An 18826-nucleotide genomic window follows, 5' to 3' on the forward strand; every position below is an offset into this window, starting at 1 on the left:
TGGACAAAACAATGTATTTATCATGGAACTTGTTATGGGTTATAGAGTTAAAAAAAACAATTATTTTTATTTGAATATCAAGTAGTTTGCATTTGGTATGATCAGTTTTTTTAATTGTGTGCTTGAAAAAAATTAATCATTTTTGATAATGATAAAAAGAGCCATTCTTATTCTATCATTTTCTGCATCTAGAAGATTGGTTTTGCTTTTTTGTTTTTGTTTTTGCTGGGCTTGGTTCTGTATGCCTTTCTTTTCTCTCCTGGGCTCAAGAGGCTGAGGCAGGAGGATCACAAGTTCAAAACCAGCTTCAGCAACTTAGTGAAGCCCTAAACAACTTAGTAAGACTTGTCTCTCTCTCTCACACACACACACACACACACACACACACACACACACACACCTGACAATGTGGCTCAATGGTTAAGTGTCCCTGGGTTGAATCCCTGGTACCAAATATATATATATTTAAAAAATAAAGTATGACTTTATTACCAAAACATAAAAATAATTTTAAAACCTTACATTGAATTCATTCAACTAAAGTCACTCCTTAAATTATGATTTATAATATTTATGCATTCTAATTATTTTATCTTCAAGCTTTAATAAAATTATTATCCTTAAAAAAATCTCATTTTATCTTCACCTCAACCATTTTATTTTTTCATTCTTCTAGTGGTCAGTGTGTATATTATTTGACTTTTAATAGCTAAAATTCTGCTTTTAATTGCTAAAATTCTCAGCAATAAAGATGTAAAAAATATTTTTAGTTGTAGTTGGACACAATAACTTATTTTATTAATTTATTTTTACGTGATGCTGAGGATCAAATCTAATGCCTCTCATGTGGTAAGTGAGCTCTCTACCACTGAGCTATAACCCCAGCCCACAATAAAGATTTTGATAATTTTTTATTTTCAAATATTTTAATTCATCTTTATCAACTTCCTTTTTATATTATGTTTTTTCCCCTATTTGTCCTCTCCTTATAAATTTCTGCTTGGATTTAATGGATTAATCTGTTTGTCCAAGTGGTTTAATTTATTTAATCCAATAAGTTTGTAATAGACACATATAAATTAATCCACCAAATTTATTTAATGATTATTTTAGCAAATTTTTCTTGCAATATATGAAAGGCTGTTCTTATCTATCCCCAAAATGATAATTTTGTATTTCATTTACAGTTCTTTTCTTATGTGCATAGAATATAATGAGGATAGCTAGATTGATACATATTTGCCAAGATATAAAAGTTGTCCATTCAATGACCTCTAGTATGTTGATTTGTTCCAATTTTCACCTCTAAAATAGCAGTGCATATATTTATGTGAGACAGCTAAATTCAGATATTTTGAACAGTTTCTATTGGACTTAGTCAGGAACTCCTTTTTTCTAGTCCTTTGGACTGAATAAATCTATAATACTCTAGGCACATACTACTTAGGCTCTTCATTTTTCTTCTACCATTTCTAACATTTTGCCCAAGGGAACTATAATTCTCAGGATGCAATGAGTTGCACTCCCATAGTGATTATTGTATCAAAGTACTAATGCATTGATTTTCCACAGTAGTTTCAAATAAAGCTTTATTCTTATTCTCATAATTTCACAAATGTTGCAGTTGATAGTAAAGGTTAGTTGAAGGCATACAATATCAGTGCCGTTTTGAATTGGTGCCAGGCTGGAGAAAAGTCACTACTGAATGCCACATTAAAAACAAAACCACCAAAAAGGCAATGTTCATATTATTGGGACTTGAGAGGAATGTCAAACAGGTTAAAACGTGCTTTCATATAGATCTTAATAAAATCTTCCCAAACTGAGATAAGGATATAAATATTCAGGTACAGAAAAGTTAAGAGTCACCAATCAGATTTAATGCACCCAGTTCCCCCTCAAGATATTATAATCAATCCTTCAAAGGTAAATGATAAAAAGAAGATTCTCAAGGTAGCAAGAGAAAAGAATCAAATGATACATAAGGGGGTCCCATTTTGCCTGACAGACTTCTCAGCAAAAACCTACAGGTCAGGAGAGAGTGGAATGAGATTTTTCAAAGAACTTAAGAAAAAAAATCAGTTAACTAAGAATATTGTATCCAATAAAACTATCTTTTGGGAATGAATAAGAGATAAAAACATTCTCAAACAAAAGCTGTGAGTGTAAAAGATTTTCTTTCATAAGGAAAAAAAAGAAATATTAATGAGAAGAGGAAGACATCAGAAGTTGTAAACTCACTCATAAGAGGATGTAAAGAAACAACTTCAGAATGCTGTAATGTAGAAATGGTGCATGTTGCATGCAACATCTAAAGCTATAAAAATATTAGAAGTGTAGGGCACATTACATCAGAGAAATAGAAACCTATGATGGAGAAAAGGAAGCCTAACTTGCAGACTGATGCTCACTTCCTGGTCTTGGGGCCGCACATGGCTAAGATGGTGCCTGGCAATCAGCCAGAAGGTATTACCCTGGGTTGTGATGAAAAATCGGACCACCTCTAGGATAGGCTCAGAACTCTCCTCCCCTTCTGACCTTTATCTTGATTGGCTCCTGTGCCTTATATTAGCTGTGTGTGCTTCCTCAATAAATGAGCTCCAGCCTTGACTTGTCTCCCTGATGTGTCTGATTGTCCTCCAGCGAGGGAGGGCTGAGTGCCAGCAGTCAGTCGGCCTTCTCCTTTCTTGGCTCGTCCTGGCCAGGGTGTGTTCTCCCTCTCTCTCCTGCAGGTCGGGAGGAAAGGAGGACTGAAAACCCTGACAAGAAGAATGAACAAGAGAAATGTGTCAGAACATCTTGGAGTGGCAAGAGATTTTTTGGACAAGATTTCAAAAACACTTAAAAAATAGACATTAGTATTACATACAATTGAAAAGCATCTTCACAGCGAAGGAAACATTAAACAGATAGCAGATACATCCTAAAGAGAGAATTTTTCAAACTATTCATGTAATAAGGAGTTAATACTTAGAATTGGTAAAGAACTACAAAAACTTAATAGCAAAATCTTTGTCACCGTCGTCGTCGTCGTCATCATCATCATCAAAATGGGCACCAGACCTAAAAACACAGTTCTCAAAAGTAGACATAAAAATGGCCAATAGGTGTATGAAAAATGCCCCAAATCACTGTTCATCAGGGAAAGCAATTCAAAACCATAATGAGGTGTTATCATACCCCAGTAAGAATGGCTATTATCAGAAATGTTGGCAGGTGCTGGTGAGGATATGGATAAAAGGGAACACTTGCACATTGTTGGTGGGAGTGTAAATTAGTACAGGCATTGTGGAAATAATAGCATGAAGTTTCCTCAACAAATTAAAAATAGGGTCTTCATGTGATCCATTCATCCCATTATTGAGTATATTTCCAAAGGAAATGAAATCAGTATGTCAAAGAGACATCTGCATTTCCATGTTCATGGCAACACTACTAAAAACAGTCAAGAAATGAAACAACCTAAGTTTCCATCAACTGAGAAATGAATAAAGAAAATGTGGTACTTGTACACAATGGAACACTATTCAGCCACAAAATCAATGACATACTGTCATTTGCAACAACATGGAGGGAATTATGAATCATTATGTTAAGTGAAATCACAGAAAGACAAATACCACATGATCTCTCTCACATGTGGAATCTAAAAAGTGGATCTCATAGATGTTTGAGGGTAGAATGGTGATTACCAAAAGCTACAGATAGTAGGGAAGGAAGAAGGGGAAAGATCAGCATGTACTTAGTTACAGTTACATAAGAACAAGAAGTTTTGACGTTATTCCCTAACTTTACATAATAATGGACTGTGTATTTTAAACTTAAGAAAAAAGGATTTGAATGTTTTTACCATAAAGAAATGATAAATATTTGAGGAGATAAATGTTTAACCTGATTTTAAGATTATATAACATGTATCAAAACATCACTTGATATTCCATTAATATATACATTTTTTATTAAAAAATAAAGATTAAAAATATTTAGCCTTAAAAGAATCAAACTGATGGTTTGTAAATACATGGAGAAATACAAATATATCAAAGTTATCATTTGTGAAGTAAAAAGTAAAAGTAAAAAATAATCTTAGGAAAATATATACTTATTGTTCCCTGTAGAAATAGTGGTAAATTAGTAAATCAAGTAATCCATAGTGATTGACAGCAGGCTACTTGGCTCTCCAAGAAGGAAAGTATTAAGAGAGAAAGTCCATGAGGCAGTTCCTTGGGTAATGTCAGTGGGGATTTTTGATATTTAGTGGGTTGCATTGAGTAAATTTATTGTCAGAGTGATGAGCTGTACACCATGATCTGTGAGAATCATTATATGTATATTACAACTTAATACAATTTTAATGACTATAAAACTACAAATAAGAACTGGGTTAACTTTTTAAAATTAAGATATTAAGATTGAGCAAAAATTGTGTATAATGGTAAAAAAAAGTAATCTAAGACTGTTATTCTCATTTTTTTTCCTTCTCACACATATGAAATTAAATCCTTGGCAATATTATTTTATATTTTCCAAAATTAAATGTGCTGGCTGATTTCAGATTTCAGTGTTCTTCCTTTAGTAACAGGAAACTATGGTGCATATGTGGTGATTTCTAATTCATCTGTAACTATTTATTCCTCAAAATTTCAAAATAGTTGAACATAAGTGATTTCAGAATCTTGGCTTCTAAGAAAGATGGCCATAGAAATAGTTCTTAACCCATTTTTCAAGTAATTTATAAGATACTTTTCTTAGGAAATGGTTTAAGAAACCTAATGATATAATTTTTTATATTTGGAGAAATAAGCAATTCCAATTTTCAGTGAAAGCAAGCTGGATTGTTATATAAATTTTAACTTTATTATGGGACAATCAGATGATTATGAGCAGCACATACAGACTTTGTAACAGTGTTAGTAGATCATATTTTATACACATAAAACAAATGCTTTCCTATTAATACCATTTCTACCTTTTATTATAATAAATTATTTATTTCCATGTAGCCTCTCTTTATTCCTTTCTCTAATCCCAAGAGAAATTCTTATAGGACACTATTGCTGTACTCATCAACAGAGATCAGCGTAGTTTTTAACTGAATATGTATATTTTAAATTTGATGAAATTGAATTAAGAGAGAAAATTAGTCATTCCTAAATTCTAGATACAGCAGGAAAAGTTTTCTTAGAATCAAATATTAAACATGGATAAAACAGAAAAGTCCACATAAAAGGCGGATTTGGAATCAATAGTTTAGAAAAAAATTGGACAACTTTCTCGTGACCAGGAAAAGCTATATGTTCAGCAGAGTTGAGTATAATTTTAATACTTAAAATAATAATATGAATCTTTAAGGCAAAAACCTGTTCAAATTACATGCAATCCCACTGCATTTTAGAGAAGAATTTTGAAATAAAAATTACTGATATGAATATTTCTATATATTACTAGTCCTACCATCAAAAGCATAATCAGCATTATATAAACTGTACAAAGACCCAACCCATTTCAGGTGATTCATCACATTTAAAATACAGAAAATAGTGATTGACTCCTTTGGAGTGCAGCAATGTTACAGTAATTTATAAATAAATTTAGTGGTGGGGCAGCACTGGAGACTTACATGTTTAAAGATGATCAACATTTCATGAGAAAAACATTGGTAAGAGCATTTGCCTCTTAAATTCTACATTCTTAAGATTTTGTTATCCTAAATTGGAAATATCAATTTTCACAGCATAGAGTGCACATTTCCAAAAGTTGACATTAATTAGGCTGAAGACATTTCTTCATTGACAGTTTTGAACTTTTTGGTTAACCATGAAATTAAATTTCATGAATATAAAGCAGTATAAAAATTATTTTCTTTTTATAGAATTAATGAATTTTATCATTTCCTTTTAAAGTTTTATTAATAATGGTAACTGCTCATCAAACTTTTTCAAATGTCATTTTATAATTTAAGAATTTTGAGGTCAAGAACTTGGTTTAATTTTATCTATTCAGTAGACATTTGGTACTTAACAGATTTCATATACATATACATGTATATGTATGTATGTAAAATTATTTAATCCTTGAAGAAGTCAATATAGAATACAAGAACTATTCATTTACATTTCTTAATTAGTAAAAATGATCACATTTGTAGCACTAAACTCAATTCAAGATCAATTTTGCTATAGGTTATTACCATTCAACAAAGGTAAATAAAGGTTGATTTCAAAAAGAAAAGTGAAAAGTGATTTTATTCATTAGCTAATAAAAAAAATTTAAATACCTGTCACTCGTTCGTAAAGTCCTGTTGGATGTAGTAATAATAGAAAAATTGAAATCTCCTTGAGGATAGAAACTTTAATCTATATAAAGACACCAGATGATATGTAAAATTTGGAGATGAACACAAATGAAAATAAAATCAGGTGTTAGAATGTATGGTGCAGAGCAGATGGAAATGCTAGTACTTTCTTGAAATCTTAAATGTCACTGATGGTACAAATCAGGAAGCCAGATGCAGCCAATATTTTATTAGAATAAATCTGATACATGTGCTTTTTATGACCATAGATAGTGCAGTTCCTGAATGTTGTTATGCCTTCTCAAACCAAGGATACGTACATATTTTAGAGATTATTTTTTAAGAATTTTTCACACTGACGCTTAAATGAGTAATATAAACATGAACCAGGGACCACTCATAGTAAATGCTTATCAAATCTTCTATTAGTATAATTAAAAATAACAGTAGTGGAATCAAATAACTGAGATACTTTTCTCATATTTCCCAAATACTAGCATATTACCTAACCTTTACAAATTTCTGTTATCTGCTTGTAAAAAGCTAGAGGACAGATACTAAATATGTGGCTCAGTTCACAGCCTTATGATAAAGACTGGATGACACATGTATTAAAACATACTATTTAATGATAAGTGTTAACACAATATACATAATCGAGTCTCTTTAATGTATTGAAAATAATTTGCTAATAAGTTATTAAGTGTTATTGCATCTAATGATGAGATGAGAATCCATCTGTTCCTTTGGTTTTCTTTGTTGGTAGACTTTTTAGTACTTCTTTTATGTCATTACAAGTTATTGGTCTGTTTAGGATTTCTATGTCTGTTTGATTCAGTTCTGGAAGATTATATTTGTCTAGCAATATGTCTATTTCCTCTAAGATTTCCCATTAATTGGAGTATTAGTTTTCGAAATCATCTCTAATAATTCACTGGATTTCTGCAGTGTATGTGGTTATTTCTCCTTTTTCATCTCTAATTTTAATTGAGAAAGAAAGTTTGAGGGCTCATGGTCTCAGAGGTCTTAGTCCACAGAAGGGCATCTCCAATTTTTGGGCTTCCATGGTGGGAGAGTGGAAGAGGGAAGCAGCTCATATCATGGTGATCAGAAAGCACAGACTCTTCTTGTCAGATACAAATATATACCCAAAGCCATGCCCCAAATTTCCACTTCCTCCAGCCACATCCTACTACTTCAGCTACCGCTCAGTTAATCCCTACCAAGGGATTAAATCATTCATTGGGTTAAGACTTTTACAACCCAATCATTTCTTCTCTGAACCTTCATGCATTGTCTCACAGGTGAGCTTTTGGAAAGGATACCTCACATCCAAACTATAAAAAAAAAGTCCCTTTGATTTCTGATAATTTTTAGGTGCAGAGTTTACTAAGTTTGTGTCTGTATGAACTATGTAATGGTGAGATAGGAATATTGAAATCACCCATTATTGTACTGAGGTTTATCTGGAGCTTCAGTTTGAGTAGTGTCTCTTACATAATTGGTTGCACCACATTTGGGACAAAAATATTTATTATTATTTCTTCTTGTTGGAGTGTTTCATTTACCAATATGAAGTGAACTTATTTATCTCTTCTGATTAATTTTGGTGTAAAATCTGCTTTTTCAGTTCTGAGAGTAGCTCTTCCATTTACATTCAATGTTATTATAGAGAGATGTTTATTAATTCATTCCACTTTGATTTATTTACCAAGTTTTATTTTGTTATGTTCCTCATTTGCTTAGCTATTCTTAAAATTAGATTTTTTTGTGTGAGCTCTGAGGTTTGTTTTTTTTAATTTCCTCTCTGTGCAATATTTCTTTAATTTCTGTAGTGCTGGTTTAGTAGTCATGAATTCTTTTAGTTTCTGTTTATTTTGGAAAGTTTTTATTCCATCTTCAATTTAGAATGGTAGCTTTGATGGATATAGCAGTCTTGGTTGACAGTTATTTTCTTTCAGGAGCTGCATATATTGTTCCAAGGCTTCCTGGCTTGTAGAATTTGTGCTGAGAAATCAGAAGTTATTCTTAATATACTTGCCTTTAAATGTGACCTGAGATTTTCTCTCGAGGCTTTTAAAACTATCCTTGTTCTATATGTTAAACATTTTAATTATAATGTGTAATGAAGAGGTTCTTTTTTGGTCCTGTCTTATTCTGAGGGGTTGGAAATTTTTCTGTTATTATTTTCCTGAAGAGTGTGTCCATTCCATTAGCCTGCATCTCACAGCCCTCCTGAATTCCAGTGATTCTTTAATTTGGTCTCTTCATCTCATCCCAGAGTTCTTGTATATTCTGATCGTGGTTACTTTTTTTTTCTTTAATAATATCTGAATATTCCAGGCCAATCACTGTCTTCCAGCTCTGAAATAATCTTTTTTTTTTTTTTTACCTTTAAAGGTTTTTTGTTTTTTAATTGGTTGTTCAAAACATTACAAAGCTCTTAACATATCATATTTCATACATTAGATTCAAGTGGGTTATGAACTCCCATTTTTACCCTGTATACAGATTGCAGTATCACATCGGTTACACATCCATGTTTTTACATATTGCCATACTAGTGACTGTTGTATTCTGCTACCTTTCCTACGTTAGCATGGTCTACTCTATCAGAGAAACTTTCAATTGAACATTTTGTTTGATTTCTTGTGTCTTTCATTTCTAAGATTTCTGTTTGATTCTTCTACAAAATGTCCGTCTCCTTATTGAAATTCTCATTCATATTCCATACTGAGTTTCCTAATTCATTCAGTTACTTTTCTGTTATCTCTTGGAATTGATTGGTAATTTTTATAATGATTCTTTGAATCCCTTATCTGATATTTCATTCACTTCAATATTTTGGGGTGATTTGCTGGTGAATTATGACCTTTAGTAGGTAGTATTTTAGCTTGCTTTTTCTTATTTCTTGTATTTGTGTGTGTTGGGTTTTATGATATGTTGAAGGTATTTCTCTTTTCAAGGCACAATCTTCTCTTGCCAATGTTTCCTAGAATGGTCTGCATTGAGACCCTCTCCTAGCTGTGTTATTCACAGCCTTTGTATTATTTTTCTATTTTTGCTATTGTCCATAGGTTTGGCATGGTGGCCCACTCCTAGCTGTTTCTCTTTGGGACCTGGGCATTAGTTTGTGTTTTTGTTTCTTCAATTTTTTGTATTAAAGTATAGCTAAAATCAAGTGTCATTAATTTGTGGAGAAATGTTCACTGTCTTTTGTTTGAGCTAAGTTTAACAGCAGATTCCCTAAGCTGTGAGCTTATAGTGTCCCTGCAGCTTTCCCTGTAGGATTCCTCCCAATAGGGGGAAACCAAAAATATCAACAACTAATGCAAACACTATTCAGCATTAAACTAACTGCTTGGTTCCTACCACCTATAATGTTAATTGCCACAAAACAAAACAACAGAAATGTTGGGTCAACAATTATCCACAAATAAACAGTAAGTAATCATTACCTATAGCTGGCATTAAAGCAAACAACAGGTGTCAACTATGTCATGCACAGCAGTAATAATTGCAACATTAAGGGCAGAGACAGGAGTTATATTAAGCAATTAGTGCAGAAAAGATGGTGAGGATACAGTTAATTAAGAGAAAAGAAAACATGATAGGAATGTAGAAAAGAGTTTACAATTTCAAAATGTTAACAGAAAATGCAGAAGAAATGTAGCATCTGATGGTTATAAGGAAGGAATATTAATACAAGCAACAAAACAGAGAATGAAAGAAAATAATAGAATTTGGAAGAAGAAAAGAGAGAAAGACACAAAAGAAACAGAAAAAAAAATTAAAACCCAAAATATACTAATCAAAAATGCTAACTCTCAAAAGACAAGGCAAAGAAAATAACTACATTTTAAAATACTATAAACGAGCCTGTAATTCCAGCAGCTCGAGAGGCTGAGGCAGGAGGTTTGCAAATCCAAAGCCAACCTAAGCAACTTAGCAAGACCCTGAGCAAAATAATACCCTGTTTCAAAATTAATTAAAAAGAAATGCACTTGGGATGTGGCTCAGTGGATAAGCACTCCTAGATAGAATTATTGATACCCCCACTCCCAAAAAACCTATAAATGAGGAAGAAATATGTGTATGTATCCATGAGCCAATCCAAAAACACACATACACACACACACAAAGAAAAAAAGAGATTCTTAATGAAAAAATAAGGAATTATTTCAACTGAGGTTATCAAAATAGTCAGAGGATAGATGGTCATTGTCTATGCTTGACTATTGTTTTTTCCATTTTTTCATGAGCTATGTACTAAGCACAAGAGCAAGGGCTAATGGTTGTTAAACCCCTTCTTTTTGTGTGTGTTGCTCACCAAGCTGTGGTTGGAGAGGCCTAAAACTAAAGCTGGTTCAAATATTTCTCAGCTTCTCTTCTCCCTTATATGAAGTATGATGGGATGGAAAGTTCTATCAGTTGGAGTTGTGTCTGCACAGACCAGATTGATAAGGATCTGGGTGGAGCCACTGCAGAGTTGTAAGTGGAGTTCCACCTGGAGGTGTTTAGGTCTAATCAGGCCTCCAGGGCTTTTTTGAGTGGTGTCTGCTCTTACAGAGAAGCAGTACTCTTGCTGCTTGAATCCTGAACCATGGAGTGGCAAGGAATGCAGCCTTCCTCTAGCCTGACAACTTGAATATCTATCCTTATCAATACATTTTTTAAAAAAAATATTTCTCCTGTACTTTTTTCTTTGCACCAGATGTGTCTTCAATAAATATTATTCATAACAGTTCTGAAACTTACATGGATTCATAAAATAAACAACTGCAAGTCTTTCTTCTGAAAATTCTAGAATATTTGTGTTTTGTTTCTTCCAGCACATCCCTGATTGCAAACATGTCAAGTCGATTTTTTTAGTTCAACAATTTCTTACAATGATTTATAATAAAAAAAGCAGTAATAACATTTTATCTCAAAATCTCTTCTCTCAAAGAGAGTTCATAGGGTATATTTTTTATATTCCACTCTGATCCAGGTGACAGTTTTATTTTACTAAAGCAAGATATGTGGCATCAGTTATTCAGCTTCCTGTTAGATTACAATTTATAAGTATCTAACCTGGAAAAGAAGGAAAAAATATAAGCTGGCTCAATTAAAATCAAAAGTTAAGAGGAGCCATTACTACTTATCCTATGGATCATGAATATTGATAAAGGAATACTACAAACAGCTCTAAGCCATACATTTGATGACTTAGAGTGAAAAGAAAATTCTATTATAGAGAGTGATGAAACTCAGACAACTAGATATGATCTAAATAGAGCTTTTTCTATAAATAATTGAATAAAGTTAATAATATTCTAAAACAAAGTACATTCCCCAGATAGTTTCCTGTTAAATTTTGTAAAATGTTGGGTAAAAAAGATGCTAGTTCCCTTTAATTTTTTTCCAAAAAACAGAATCGGAAACTTTATATCTCATTCTATGAGAGCAACTTTACCATAAAACATTTCATTACAAAAGTAGATAAAAAAATAGACACTATCTCTCATTAAAATGAATGGAAAAACTCTATAAAATATTATCCAACCAATAAAATCCAACCATGCATAGGAAAAATCATATGTCGTGAATAAGAGCGGAATTGTTTTGTAAGTATGATTTCTTTCTAAAGTCTCAAGAATGGCTATAAGTTCTAGGCCAGATCAGGAGAGAAGTTTAGTGTGTCCATCAGATGAGACAAGGAAGGCAATGCAACAAAATACATGGAATAACAAAAGAATTTTTATATCAGATCCTAGAGAGAATAGGGCACATGTCTTGTTGGTCCAACAGCAAGGAGAACCATCTGGAAGAGGCGTGCTCAACCAACAACAAGAAACAGTGAAGGACTCACAGGCCATAGGTTTTATTGTAGTCCAAGTTATCACCAATGGTTTTACAAAGGCTTCTACAGATGAGTTCAACGTCAGCAGTCATGAGTTCTGTAGGGTTACCTTGTGACTGAGGGGACAGTCCCTGTTTCATATCTGTGTAGTCACTGAGGGTGGTGCAAAATTAGAGGGATGAGTCAAATAGGTTGTATTTAGCTATCAAAGAGATTATTGGTCACTACGAGGAAGGCATATAAGGCAGATATATTAACACTGGTTGATTGAGAGTTTTAGAATTAGAAACTCTATTAAAGGTGACTGAGCCTGGCTTTTAGAAAGGGAAAATTTAGTTTATACTCAAAATATTGCTAGGGTAACATATAAGAATTCACTATCATGGTTTATTCTAGGTATGCTAACCTGTTCAATATTCAAAACCAAATTAATCCATCACATATATAGTGTAAACAAGAAAAATTATATTTTCATAGTAATAGGTGCAGAGAAGGCATTTGACAAAAATTGAATCTATTCATGATAAAAATAAGTTAATAAGCAACAAAAAATCAGCAAAATATAAATAGGAGGCACTTTCTCAGTTTCATGAAAGAAATCTATAAAATGATCATATTGTTAATGTTGTACTTAATGGTTGAAAGAAATAATTTCCCCTGTGCTCAAGATCCAGTTGAAAATGCTCCCGTTTACCTCTCTATTCGGAAATCTTTTGTAATACAGCACAATAAGAAAATACATAAACGTTGTATATTGGAAGAAAAGATATAATATACCTAACAAACGAAAACATGTAAGAAAATGCCCAATATCATACATTATCAAGGAATTAAAATCATTCTGATGGAATACCACTGCACACCTAGAATGACTAAATTCCAGTACACTAACAACAGCAAATGCTGATGGGGATCTGCAACAGGAACTTTCATTAATTGCTAGCAGGAATGCAGAATGGTACAGGCATTTCCACTGCTGTGGTAGCTTATTTGAAAGCTAAACATTGATACTTATCATACCATCTACCAATCACACTGCTAGGTATACCCAAATGAGTGGAAACCTTATTATAGAAAAACTTGCACATGAATGTTATGCAGCTTTACTCATAATCATCAAAAATTGTCCTTTTATAGATAAACTGATAAACTCTGGTACATCCTTACAGTGGAATATTATTCAATTATTAAAATAAATGAACTGTTAAGCCATGGAAAGACAGCCTAGTAATGTTTCATTCCAACCATTAGACATTAAGGAAAAAACAAAACTGTATGAAGGTAAAAAGGAGCAGTAGTTGTTAAGAATTGGGTGTGTGTGGGGGGTGGTTGGGCAGAGGGTTAGAAATAAATTGATGGAGTACAAGGAATTTTAAGGGGAGTGAGACTGACTACCTGTATGACACTGTAATGATGGATATATGTTGTTTTATGTTTGTCAAAACCTGTGGAACTATAGCAGTCATAAGACTGAACCATAATATAGACTGTGAACTTCATTCAGTTTATGAACCAATATTGATTCATCTATTTCCAACTATGGAAAAGCCATCATTAATTTACCACATCAGTTTCCTCTTCCGCCAGTCATCTTCAGCATCATTGAATTGACATTTTTCCTACCTAGAATAGATGGAGGAGTATTTTTAAGCCTTTGAAGTAGGATATCCATTTCAGCCAGGGCATGTTATCATCCTTTAACTGATGACTTTTAATCAACAGGTATTTGTCAGCAGCACTCTGATTCTTTTCATTTCGATTTCCATCCTGTTCTTTATTGATCACCTTAATGGTTCCATTAAACTAATCCATTCCTCCTCTTCCTTTTTTTAATATTATCATTTCTATTTTTCTGTTGCCCATCTTCCTTCATTGAAATGATTGAAACACATTCTTATTAAATCATATACATGGCACATGTGTTAACAGGTGGGTCATTTCCTATAGGACCCTTTAAATTTTGATCATAAGGTTGAAATATTAGGTTCTAAGCTAAAGGCACTGCCCATACAAGGATGTTTTGTTTGTTGATTGGTTGGACTGTTGGTTTTTATTATTCATCATAGGCATATGTCATTTCAGTGGGAGCATTGCTTCTCATCATAAACACAATCTGTTTGCTTGTATGTGCAACTTTTGAAGGGTTTCAGGGGGTATTCTATCGTTTAAGAAGGTAATAAATCAAATAGTAATCTTTTTCAGCATAAAATTACTCAGTTTCTGCTTATACCTTCACCTATTCCAGTTGGGTTAATTCATTACATTATATTTAAATTCTGAAAAAATAATTGGAATCTGAACATTGCTGGAACTCAACTTGAATTTTCCATTATGAAATTTTTAGTTTTCTTACCATTCACCGAAGAATGTAAGATAGCCAATATTTATTAAGTACTTTCTAGTGTTTTTAAGAAAAATGTCATAGGTCGAACTATATCCTATCCATAAGTTACTATGTTGCCATATTGTGTACCTAGGAGATGCCTAGTGATTAATGGTCATACATAAGGAGGATCAACTATGAATACTGCATTTCCTAAATTTTCAACAAATCTTTGGTATAAGACCCTTCTTTTTCATTGTCTCTATTTAACCTAGTATGACTATTTTCTTTCACAAATTGTTTTCAGCAATTTTACTTAACATCAGTTGAGAAGCAACCATATAATACCCCTCACATCTGTTTATAATGTTCCTCTTCATCTGCCTTTCCTTATAAGTTTAATGTTTCAATTCTAGGGCAGAAAAAAAATTCCATCCTTAAATAAAAGAACAAATCAGAAAACAAACAAATGCAGAAAATTGCTGACATTTGATCCCAGTATTCTGCAACAGAGGTTTTGCTACATCATTGTGCCCTGGCACCAGAGTCTCCTCTCTGGTCTGTCTTCCTTTTCTTTTCCTCTCCAAATGTGCTATTGCTATGTTGAGTTGGATATTTTAAAGTTAATCTCATTTATATGCCAAACTCTTAGACCTATATATGATTAAATAGTAGCAGTAGTCCTAGATTCTGAAGGATAATCAAACTAATAAATCATAACAGGTTTAAATAACACCACAACATATTTATTACCTTTCATAAAATACAAAGAACAGGAAACAATTAGCATACTGGCAGCAGAAAACTGTCATTTGACTCCCAGTAATGGCTTTCAATTGTTCCTAAAACTCCACATTAATTAAAACAATGACTGAGAATTGACACTGGATTTAATAACATCCAAGTGATTGGTTTCTTTGACACATTTTAGTGACATGTTGGGGGTGAAAGTCTGAGTAGGAAGGTTAAAGGGAGGTAGCAGTGGCAGCATAGAAACTATTGATAACACTCCTCACTGAGTTTTGTCATAAAGGGAAACAGAGAAATAGGCAAAATCTTGAGGACAAGGTTCAGTCAATCACAGTTTTTGAAAATGAAGTATTTGTTGATGGTAATAAACAAGTAGAAAGGAAAAATAAAATGTGCCAGAAGCAGAGAGAAGCATCACTAGAGTGATGTGCTTTTATATGCAAGAAAGAATAGGTCCAGGACATTGCGGGAATACTCAGAATGTTTCCGCAATGTTCTTGTGTGCCTTTAAGCTACTTAACATTATCTCAGGCTTAAGAATTACACTGCTACATCGATGTTCATAGCAGCACAATTCACAATAGCAAGACTGTGGAACCAACCTAGATGCCCTTCAATAGACGAATGGATAAAAAAAAAATATGGCATTTATACACAATGGAGTATTACTCTGCATTAAAAAATGACAAAATCATAGAATTTGCAGGGAAATGGATGGCATTAGAGCAGATTATGCTAAGTGAAGCTAGCTAATCCCTAAAAAACAAATGCCAAATGTCTTCTTTGATATAAGGAGAGTAACTAAGAACAGAGTAGGGACTAAGAGCATGAGAAGAAGATTAACATTAAACAGGGATGAGAGGTGGGCGGGAAAGGGAGAGAGAAGGGAAATTGCATGGAAATGGAAGGAGACCCTCAGGGTTATACAAAATTACATACAAGAGGAAGTGAGGGTAAAGGGAAAAATAATACAAGGGGGAGAAATGAATGACAGTAGAGGGGGTAGAGAGAGAAGAGGGGAGGGGAGGGGAGGGGGGATAGTAGAGGATAGGAAAGGCAGCAGAATACAACAGACACTAGTATGGCAATATGTAAATCAATGGATGTGTAACTGATGTGATTCTGCAATCGGTATACGGGGTAAAAATGGGAGTTCATAACCCACTTGAATCAAAGTGTGAAATATGATATATCAAGAACTATGTAATGTTTTGAACAACCAACAATAAAAATTTAAAAAAAAAGATATACATTAGCAAATTTGTTTCATTGCTTGTATTTGGTTTCTTTTGAATTTTAATATACTTTCTTAATGGTTTAGTGGGAATTCCACTCAGAGGAATAGGAAAGTCTACTAATCATTTTCACATTCCACTGTTATCATGAGGAAACTTTTCCAAGATTTTAATTTCTTAGAGAATACTGATAACATCAAAACCAGAGTAAAGAACTCATATCTAAGCGATATTTTCTACACATTTATTCAGGAAATAAAATCCAGTGTATTTTTTAAAGTCATAGCCTTTTTAAAAATATATATATTTATTTTTTAGGTGTATATGGACACAACGCAATGCCTTTATTTTATGTGGTGCTAAGGATCGAACCCGGGTTCCGCCCATGCTAGGCAAGCACTCTACCACTGAGCCACAATCCCAGCCCTCCGTTGTATTTTATACATTGCTAGCTGAAATCTTAGTAGGATAATAACTGAACTTTCAGGTGTATTCCATAGATATAAGATGGAAGCAATGAGATGGGGAAAAGTTTACAAACTGGAGGAATGATGTTCCATATTTTGGTTTAATTCTCCACATTCTACTCATTCTTTTGATAAAATATTAGCTCTCTCATTTATTCTTTTTTCCTTGATGATATTAGCATATTTTTTAGGAGTCAAGCATCCAGAGGTAACTTGAAATATATGGCCCCATTACTCATCACTCATTGACAGTAGAGATAACATTAGCTGAAAATCTGCTGAGTACAGTTAACCCTGAGAAAAAACAACATGGAAGCCATTCTTCCTCCATTTCCATTGTATACTACAGATTTCTCAAAATCTAAACCTGTTTAAGGTAAGCAATATACTTTTCCTGGGTCCTCAAATTTAGCATCTTCTGTTTTAGTGTCCTTTTAATAATATTTGAAAAAATAAAGGACTGAGAATCATATCCATAACAAATTACACTAAAAGTAGTCTGGCCACCATTGCCAGCATCTCATATTCAAGGGAAGCTTTTCAGTCCAACTTTATTTTTCTTTCACTTTCCTGTCACATAGCACAGATTTGACTGCAGATGGCTGCATCAATGTGCATTGGATACAATTTGGAATAGGAATTTCAAACAATTTTAACTTATTCAGCATTGCTACATAGAAATCTAACTAGTGATTTTAGAATAACACTTTCTATTATATTATTGTCCTCTCATATTATTTGTAAAATGTCTAATCTACAATACATAATTGCCATCTTTTCAAGATTAAATTTTTATTTTTCTGAATGAAAAAGAAATGACAGCTTGGACTTTATTCATCAAAATGAAATTTTGTGAAAATTAAGTGTTCTGTAATTTATATTATCAGAATCGTTTTGTCATTTATTTTCTTTTTTGGTTAATTTTACAAATGATACCATGAGGCCCAGGCAAGCTAATTAAACTCAGGTCACATAAGGTTAGGAAATTGGCTGTCACAATAGTGTTTCTACACAGCGACTGGGAAAAGGCAGAATGACAAAAAATGTCACTGCACATGAGGTCTTCTAAATAACCCCACCATCATTTTTCAAATTGATGCCAAATGCTTTCTTCAAGCAGCAGCAAATACCAGTGAAGACTGAGGTATTTGAAAAGGGGCAGAAGTAATAACTGTTTTTCAAAAAAAAAAAAAAAAAAAAGGTGGGAGTAGATGACATGTTCTTTGGTGGTCATTGATTATGCCTGCTGTTGGTGACAACTTCTCTCTTCTCTGAACTGAAACATTGGTATGGCATTGGCTTTGCCCAAATTAGGCCACTAGTGTAATGACAGAATTTATTAGTATTAAAATTCTTAGATTTTTAATACTAAAGTAGTAGCCATCATTATTGTGCTACTATATGAATTAAAAGCCTGTAGCATCAGCTTGTACTGGAGAGGGCAGACACTGTAGCCTGGCAAAGTTTATATACATTACAGAAATCAATGTAAAAATAGGATTTGGATGCTAAATTGACTTATCTACATGTATAAAACATTTTATCTTATTTTTAGATTATTTTAACTGATACATAAAATCATAAACTTCTGCATGTTAATGGGATCCTGTGTGATATTTATATATATAAATTAATGTTTAAATCATGTTATTCATATCGCTATCCTCAAACATTAATCATTTTTTATGGAAAACCATTAAAATCCTTTCTTAATTTTTGAAAGATAGAGTATATTATTTTTATCTATATTCATCCTACTGTGGAATAGTACATCAGAGCTTCTTGCTCCTATATAACTGTAAGTACTCATTGATTAAACTTTCCCCATCTTCCCTCTTCCCTTCTCTCTCCAACCTCCATAGACCTCCAGTTCACTCTCTCATCTTGTATGAGTTCAACTTTTTTTTTTATATG

At 32.9% G+C, this 18826-nt stretch overlaps 1 long non-coding RNA gene across 1 annotated transcript in view; it reads right to left on the reverse strand.

Annotated features, from left to right (window-relative positions):
* Positions 1-1490: 1490 nt before the first annotated feature.
* Positions 1491-18826, reverse strand: part of LOC125615514 — a 257630-nt gene continuing 240294 nt past the window's right edge. The window contains exon 3 of the long non-coding RNA XR_007346123.1: positions 1491-2759. This is a non-coding gene — a long non-coding RNA (uncharacterized LOC125615514). The remainder of the gene's footprint in view (positions 2760-18826) is intronic.

This window comes from Marmota marmota, unplaced genomic scaffold (genome assembly GCF_001458135.2).
Source record: "Marmota marmota marmota unplaced genomic scaffold, marMar, whole genome shotgun sequence".
Taxonomy (NCBI): domain Eukaryota; kingdom Metazoa; phylum Chordata; class Mammalia; order Rodentia; family Sciuridae; genus Marmota; species Marmota marmota.